This window comes from Trachurus japonicus, chromosome 6, assembly GCF_045865225.1.
Source record: "Trachurus japonicus isolate A0001 chromosome 6, Traja_1.0".
NCBI lineage: Eukaryota > Metazoa > Chordata > Actinopteri > Carangiformes > Carangidae > Trachurus > Trachurus japonicus.
The window spans coordinates 29,159,908-29,168,317 of record NC_140912.1 but is presented as its reverse complement, the minus strand read 5'-3'; the positions used below and the strand labels follow the sequence as shown (position 1 = coordinate 29,168,317).

Genomic DNA, 8,410 nt, shown 5'->3' with positions numbered 1-8,410 from the left:
ATCCACCATCAGACGAATCCCATGGTTTAAAATCAGCGTCAAGGTCCAAAAAAAAGCGGCGCTTCATGGAAAACGGCTGGGACCCATAATCCCTGTTGATAACACTGACTTCGGCATCGCAGAGCGCACTCAAAGCTTCAAGTGCAACTTCTCTGTCGATCATCTTGTTGTTGATGATGATGTTGTAGTAGTAGTAAAGGTCTGGTGCTTCCCCTCTTGTCTCTAAACCAAAATGCAATGCGTGTGTTATATATGATCCTCTCGCTAACTTCCACGTCATGAATGGGAGTGGATAACACGGGGGGTTTCCAAAATGAAAACGAAACATAGAGTTCCAGTTTCCTCCAACGTAATCACTTTTAATGAGTCACCACAAATCGCTAAGATCCATATCTTCCTATTCACTCTTTAAAAAGCAGCTAAAAATACATCTTAACTTTTCTTGAATTGCCCGCCCTCCCCATACAGTATCCCACACTTTGTCCTTTTTTATGATTTCAATTTATGAATTTTTTGTTTTTGTATTTCCACTGTAAAATCTGTTACTGATCACTTTGTTCTCTATCTCCTCATTTTTGCTCATATTACGATTATGTATTTATCTCCTTTTTCTCTCTCTATGTTTATTTGTTAGCCATAGAAATTTTGTTTTGTTGTAATTAGGCCTTTTTTTTTTGCAGTATTTATGTGGGGTTTTCAAAGTGAGAGTGAGCCCCCTTAAGGGTTAGGGTTAGGGTTAGGGCTATAGAGAGAACTGTAAGTTACAGAGATCTATATCACTTGGTTTGCAGCTGCTTGTGTGATGAGTCAGTGTTACAGGCTGTAAGACACTGCTCTCCCTACAGTCTGAGGTTGAAGTTTATTTTGATGAAATGCACCAGTGACACGGTGCAGCTGCTCTCCACTGAGCGTCTTGACCACATGTCAGCTGTCGTAGAGGAGAACTCTAGTCTGGGGCCGTTGACTCGCTGTTTGGTGAGCAGCCGGATCCAGGGTGAGAGAGACAGGCCTTTCCGTCAAAATAAAAGCACCAAGCTAATAAAATGCGGTGAAACTTTTAAATTTAAGAAATATAATTTACTAGAAAGTCCCTGAGCCATTAAAGGCATATTGTGTAAGAATTACTCCCATCTAGCGTTGCGGTTGTGGATCACAAGCAACTCAGTCGTATTTTTCATGCTGCATTCACGTGAAATTGGGCAGACTGCAGACGGACGACAGCCACTGCACATAACGGCGTAAACAAGCCTCTATGGTCCGTCAGCACGAGGCAAAACAATACACGTGACAATATGTTGTCATGGCGATGTCGTATTGTTTACCTGACCCACGTTTTACCGGCTTTCTCTCCACTTCTGTGACTAAAATGACATCTGGTTTGTTACCGACGGCCGTCTGCCTGACTGCAGGTGAATGCAGCATCAGTGTAACGCTCCATTCCTCCTCACTGCGTTACCATGGTGACTTTTCACAGACGCCACCTCGACCTGAGCCGACAGCTCCGGTGTCTCCGCTGAGTTTCCGTGGTTTCCTACCGTCACGCTGCCACTGAACGTAAAAACATGGCGGCACCACATGGCAGCAGCACCGAGCTTACCCGCTCCGTGTAGATATGAATGATATGAACGGCAAATTCAGAGCTGAAAGGAACACTTCAGTTTGTTGATGGGGGTAATTATTGATGAATGAAAAACGTACTTTTGAACAAAAGAATCAATTTTCTTGAATAGATAACAGGAGCACTTACACAATGTCCCTTTCAGTTAACCTTTTGCTTTATGTTGGTGAACATTACTTTGGTGAATATGGTGATTTCCTGATCCGCTGGCTAGAAGATGGGAACCAGAATGCAGACAAAATTTGGAGTTAAAGGGATAGTTCACCCTAGAATGATATTTCGCTCATTATCTACTCACCCTCATGTTGACTAAGGGCTGGAAGAAGTTTCAGATTCCTCCGTGGCTTCTCTGAGTTACAGGGGGTCTCGGCATAGCAGTGCATGTCCATATAACGGTTGCAAAGGGACACCGGAGCTCTTCGTAAAAAAACACACACAAAAAAACATCCAAATACCTCCATGATGCTCGTATGTAATGTCCGTCTTGTGCTGAAGCCCCAAATTGCGTAATTGTCCCGAAAAAAATTAAATAAGTCTATATTTTAAGCTTGTTTGTAGCGGAAGCTTCTCGAAGCTCCTCTTCCTGGTCCGTCCAAATCTCGCGTGATTCGCAGTAACCGCACTGACGCCGGCGCAAATCACGCGAGATTTGGACGGACCAGGAAGAGGAGCTTCGAGAAGCTTCCGCTACAAACAAGCTTAAAATATAGACTTATTTAATTTTTTTCGGGACAATTACGCAATTTGGGGCTTCAGCACAAGACGGACATTACATACGAGCATCATGGAGGTATTTGGATGTTTTTTTGTGTGTGTTTTTTTACGAAGAGCTCCGGTGTCCCTTTGCAACCGTTATATGGATATGCACTGCTATGCCAAGACCCCCTGTAACTCAGAGAAGCCACGGAGGAATCTGAAACTTCTTCCAGCCCTTAGTCAACATGAGGGTGAGTAGATAATGAGCGAAATATCATTCTAGGGTGAACTATCCCTTTAAAGCTCCAGTTGGTAAGTTGATGAAAGTGAAAGTAAACAACCGCAACTTGGTCGGAAATTTCAATACAATACTCCGTCAGGTCTCTTTATGAACCTCTGCCTAACAAAACCTAATAAAAACCGATACAATAAAGTTAAACATTTGGTATAAAAGACAATCAATGACTTGAATATTTCATACTCATCCCCTTGGGGATTAATAAAGTCCTACATTAACAGATACTTAAATTTTGTGTAAATATTTTACCGTGATTATTTCTCTGATATGACTGAATACTTGTTTCCAACTGAAGCTCTAAAGTCAGGGATTAATGTTTGAGTTTAGGAGTTAGAAATGAGTTTAAACACACTAATGACAAATATCCACGAAGAAGTCATAGTGACATTTTTAATTTCAGTTTCAGAAGATTCAGTGTTTGTTTTTAGCTGCATGTAAACCTGCTTTGTGTCACTCATATCTAATAATAAATGCTTCATATCATATTACAGACTATATGATACTATATCATTTTGTTAATTTGTCACACTGAAATAGTTTCACTTTCGATGCCATCCTTCTCTTCCAAGAATTCACCTGCCTTCTGGGAAATCACATTAAGATTTATGGACATAAATAAATAAAACAAAACTGTCTCCACCCACTGAGAGATTTCAACGACTCTGCTCCTCACCTTGCTCAGAAATATTGGGAACAATTGTCACAGAGGCAGCAGGTGTTATAGTTGGTTCATTTCGTCTTACCATAAAACAGGTAACAAAATAAATACATTAATTAATTAATAATAAATACTAGATGAATCTGCAGGCAGGTGATGGATCAATATGAGCATTCTGCTACATTGCATATTTAAAGTGATAGATTAGTTATAGTTATTTGGTCTTACATGGTTGACTATGAACTTCATGTCTGAATTAACATCAGAATATTTTGTAAGAACTGCTGAAGACACACTTCACATTGTATAGATTACACACCCACTACAAGATAAAACTGGAAAGATGTTTTTTCTTTCATTTTTTGTTTTATTTCTACATTAGATTCTTTGAATCAAGAGGCCATAAGGACGGATGGCTCTCTTTACCAGTTCCTTCTGTTCTTCATCTGATGTTCCTTCAGGGATTTTGATCATCCAGTAGGTATCATTGTAAAATTTCTCAATGTACTTGGGGTTGATTCGATTCTGCAGAAATGCTGTGTAGCATTTTCCATCCTTCTTGGAGTGGATTGTTGGGACATTTATATCTGCCTCAAGGAAGTCAGGAGTAGAGTAAATCCCCCACACAGCTCCGTCTGCTGCCTGTTTGATGCAAGCATGAATTAGAATTCAACAACTTATCAACCTCAAACACTTGGATCTTACAGCTTTCACTCTAGTGTGTGGACATGCTTTAAAATCATTTCATGCAGTCTGTAGCTGCTGAGCTTTGTTGTATTATGGATAAATGTTCTTGTTATGGAGCTGACTCTTAGTGGGATTTACAGTTTCCTCACACTGGTTCTTGATTTTGAGCTTTGTCAGCAACATTATTTCACTTTTGTTAGCTTTAAAATGACCTGGATGTTAAAGTTGCTGTTTCCCACTCTGTTTCCTACGGAAGGGTCATAGGCCCACATACATACATACATACATTTTACTCCATCCGTTTTCCCGTGATAACGAGATAATTAATTCGAGATTTCGAGAGAAAAAAACGTATGGTAATGTGTATGGGCAACAAAGTCACTGTTTGTCCCTTCAAATTAAAGTTTGTGACGTGTGTGATTGGAGCAGCTGCTGACAGATGTGCAGCTGACAGTTTCACTAAACCTGAGCCACCATCCAATCCTCCCTCGTTCACGTTGTGATGTCTCTTATATAAAGGCATACACCTCCCTACTATTCTGTGTTTTTCCTCTCTCCAACTGCCTTGTTTTAGTTTTTGCCGGTCAGCAACGTGAAATGTGGTGCGCACCTGTTTCTCTCCTTCGCATGCTCACTCAATGGCATATGAAAAATAAAAACTAGTGTGGAAGAAATAGGTTTACAGACGCAAACTGTTACAGTATTTCAATTATGTGGTTGCTGTGGAGTTATTGGGCTGCCTTGCGCAACAATTGGGAGATGGAGGACCCCCCAATATTGACCGGTATTGCAGGAAACATCATTCAGTGTAGCAATGTCAGAGGAGCAGGAGAAAAGAGGAAAATTATCTTGTGATCACGAGAAAACGAAGGAATTCTCTCGTTATCACGGGAAAATGGATGGAATAAAAAGTATGGATGTATGACCCTTTAGGTTCTTCCGTAGTTTCTTACTTTACTAACTGTGAAGTGATGAGTTCATCAGAACGCACACTCACACACCATTTATATTTCCACACTGAAAACGAAGGATAAAAACAAACCTTGAGGTATTCTTTGATAATGTGATCAACACTGTTCTCTGCAGTCCCATGGTACGTCACAGGCCACTCCCCCTTCACTGATTCAGTGGTACGGCGTGTCCCAGCCAGGTATCGTCCTCATACTCACCCAGGACCTGTGGTAAAACACAAACTATTCTCTCCTTTGTTTTCTTCTCTGTCAATTTGATGAGATGATATCACCTGAGGCTAATGGTGTTAGCAGCCATGTAGATTTTACTGCTAAAGGTCAAAGATTTCTATACAGGCGCGTTTCCACTGCAGGATTGAGATTTACTCTGTGCTGATTGGTCAGACTCAAAGCAGGATCATGTGATGATAAGAGGAAGCCCCAAAATAAGATGCATTTTTTATAACCCAACGTTACTAAAAACAGAAAAACGGCCGGAAAAAAGAGAGAATAACTCAGTAAAAGACGAGAGTAGCAGTATGCCTGGTAAAAAAAAAAAGCAGTGGTAAATTGGCGATTGCGGGATTACGTGGCGATCGAGACAGCTTTTTTTTTTTTAAGAAAGCGTCTATACTGACAGAAAAAACAACAACAACAAGAGCAGTAAAAAAAACAAAAAAAAACGCTGCACAACGACCACTCAATGATCGAAACTGTTGCACGTTGCCATCAGGGCCGGCCCTACGCAGGGGCAAATGTCTTGCCCCCTCAAATCCAAATTTTAGAAGTTGAGAAAGCACATTTTAATATACTCAAAAAATGTGTATATTACAAGTTGACAAAATTATCTGCAGTAGCACAAAAGTCTGGCCAAAATATGTTCTGTTCTTCTTTCTTTTTTTTTTTAGTATTCTTAAGACTACCTTTCAGTTTTGTAAATCTTGACCATAGTAGACCCCCCCCCACACCCGCCTCTTCTCAGAGTACCCCAGAATGCTTCACTCACATTTTAAAATCACAAAAATTTTCAGGGGGGGATGCCCCCAGACCCCCTAAGGGAGTTTAGCTACTCACCTTTTTCACCCCTCTGGGTTTGCAATTCATCTTCAGGTATATGCACCCCTAACCCCCCATAGCCTATAATGTGGCTCTATGCATTACGACAGTAACAAATTTGGGCTCTAAGACCCTGGTTGGCCCCCCCCGGCCCCGAGTTGGACAGGTCTGAAGGTCTGACATAGTGCAATCCGCTTCTCCAGGTTGGGGTTGGACACATAGTCAACAACCCCAACAAGTTACTATAAGCACGGAGAAAAAAAAGTGCTGGGGCATGATGTGTTCACATGATGCCCCCTTCACATTTCTGACTGCCCCCTCATATATGCCTGCCTAGAACCGGCCCTGGTCGCCATCAGAGCCCGGTGGGTCCTGTCTGCAGTGGCGACACGGCCACCGAGAGGGCCGAGTGAGAGGACGGTTCCTGTAGAAGTTCCTACCCCCTCCTTTTACCAGGAACTCCTGCAGTGGAAACACGGCTTATTATAAAAAAAAGATACACAAACAGACTAGGGGATTCAAACTGTAAACATTTTATGCTGACTCAGATTTTTGATATTGTAATATTGAGATTAGGGTATTGAAAATCTGCAGTGAGAAACCTGATGCCGATTCAAAGACATAATAAAAGTGCACTCACCCTGAGGGCAAAGCGTCTGTACCCACATGGGCGTTTATACTCCTCATCACCTCTGTAGTAAGTCTCAGTGTCTTTCACGTTGGTGAAGTCATAGTCGTATCGACGGTCAAAGAACTCCTCCTCGTCGATCTGGATTTCAAGCTTGATCTGTTTTTTAGGCTCGGTTTGTCCTGTTGTTTCATTCGTAGGGACATCGCCAAACCCAAACGAACGCAAAAGCAGCGACCTGGAAAGCAGCTCAGCTCCTCCAGATCCATCACCAGAGGATCCTCTGGACTCATCACTCCGGTTGACGGCAGTTACTTTGGCATTGCAGAGCACACCCAAAGCTTCAAGTGCGATTTCTCTGTCGATCATCCTGTTGTTGTAGCTGTAGAGGTCTGGTGCTTTGCTCGTCTCTGATACAAATGAGCCTGGCTTGTATTTATAGGACCTCCACACACTCCAGTATTACATCATCACATTCAAAAAGCTGGGAGGGGATGACTCTGGGGATTTTTTTAAGTGAAAGCAAAGATACTCTATTTACCAAGATATCCCATTAGAGGCTGCTCCAATGGTATGAAATGGTTACACTCCCTGTCTCCTAAATGGGCGTGTTCTCTATCTCGCTCCCCATTGGACAGTGACCTCACGTCTGACAGGTTCACAGATACATATTAACAGTTAGGCCTACACATCTGGAGCTGCACATAATCCTGCTTTTGTCTTTCTAATAAATGCTTTATATCTACTATAGTCTTGTCAGTTTGATTTTCCATTAACAACCAAACATTTTGCAACTGTATTAACATAAAATGAGGTAATATTACTGAACTTGCACATTCAGCTTCTTGTTACACAGCAGTAAATGGAGTCCATTATGACCTTACTAAACTGCAGCATCACACAGCGGTCAGAAATATTGGGAACAATGAGGTCACACAGGAGCGTCAGTGTTTACAGTAGTGACATGAACAACATTTATTCAGACGTTAATAAGAGCAGCGAGAGACGGAGACGATGAAAAGTACAATCAGGTACAGAAAAACCTAGATGAATCTGCAGACAGGTGATGGATCAATATGAGCATTTTCTGCTACATTACATATTTATAGTGATAGATTAGTTATAGTTTGTTTATTTTGTCTTACATGGTTGACTATGAACTTCATGTCTGAATTAACATCAGAATAATGTTGTAACAACTGCCAGACACACTTAACATTTTATAGACAACACACCCACTGACAAGATAAAACTGGAAAGATGTTTTTTTTTTCATTTTTCATTTTATTTCCACATTACACTTCTTTAATCAGGAGGCCATAAGGACGGATGGCTCTCTTTGACAGTTCCTCTTCTTCTTTCAGGGATTTCAATTTCAATCAGCCAGTACTCAGGCCTCTCCTCACATATCTTTCTGTACTTGGGGTTGATTCGGTTCTGCAGAATCACTCTGTACTTTTTTCCATCCTTCTCAGAGCAAGGGCAAATCTCTCTGCCACAGTGATGTCAGGAGTAGAGTAAATCCCCCAACCACACAGATGTCTGTGTCCTGCCTGTTTGATACAAGCATGAATTAGAATTCAACATCTTGTCAACAACTTATCAACAATGTATCAACCTCAAACACTTGGATCTTACAACTTTCACTCTAGTGTGTGGACATGCTGTCTTCAATTTGAAAATCATTTCATGCAGTTTGTAGCTGTGTTGTATTAAAGGGACAGGTTGTCTTGTTGACTCTTATTGATATTAGTGGGATTTACAGTTTCCTCTTGATTTTGACCCTTGTCAGCAACATTTCACTTTTGTTAGTTTTAAA

At 41.2% G+C, this 8,410-nt stretch overlaps 1 pseudogene across 1 annotated transcript; it reads right to left on the bottom strand.

The window, feature by feature from the left end:
* Positions 1-2,852: 2,852 nt before the first annotated feature.
* On the bottom strand, positions 2,853-6,992 carry LOC146986367 (uncharacterized; annotated as a pseudogene). The gene is made up of 3 exons (XR_015036074.1): positions 6,604-6,992; positions 5,000-5,133; positions 2,853-3,912 (listed from the first exon to the last, which is right to left on the bottom strand). The product of XR_015036074.1 is annotated as an uncharacterized LOC146986367 (transcript).
* Between the last annotated feature and the right edge of the window lie 1,418 nt (positions 6,993-8,410).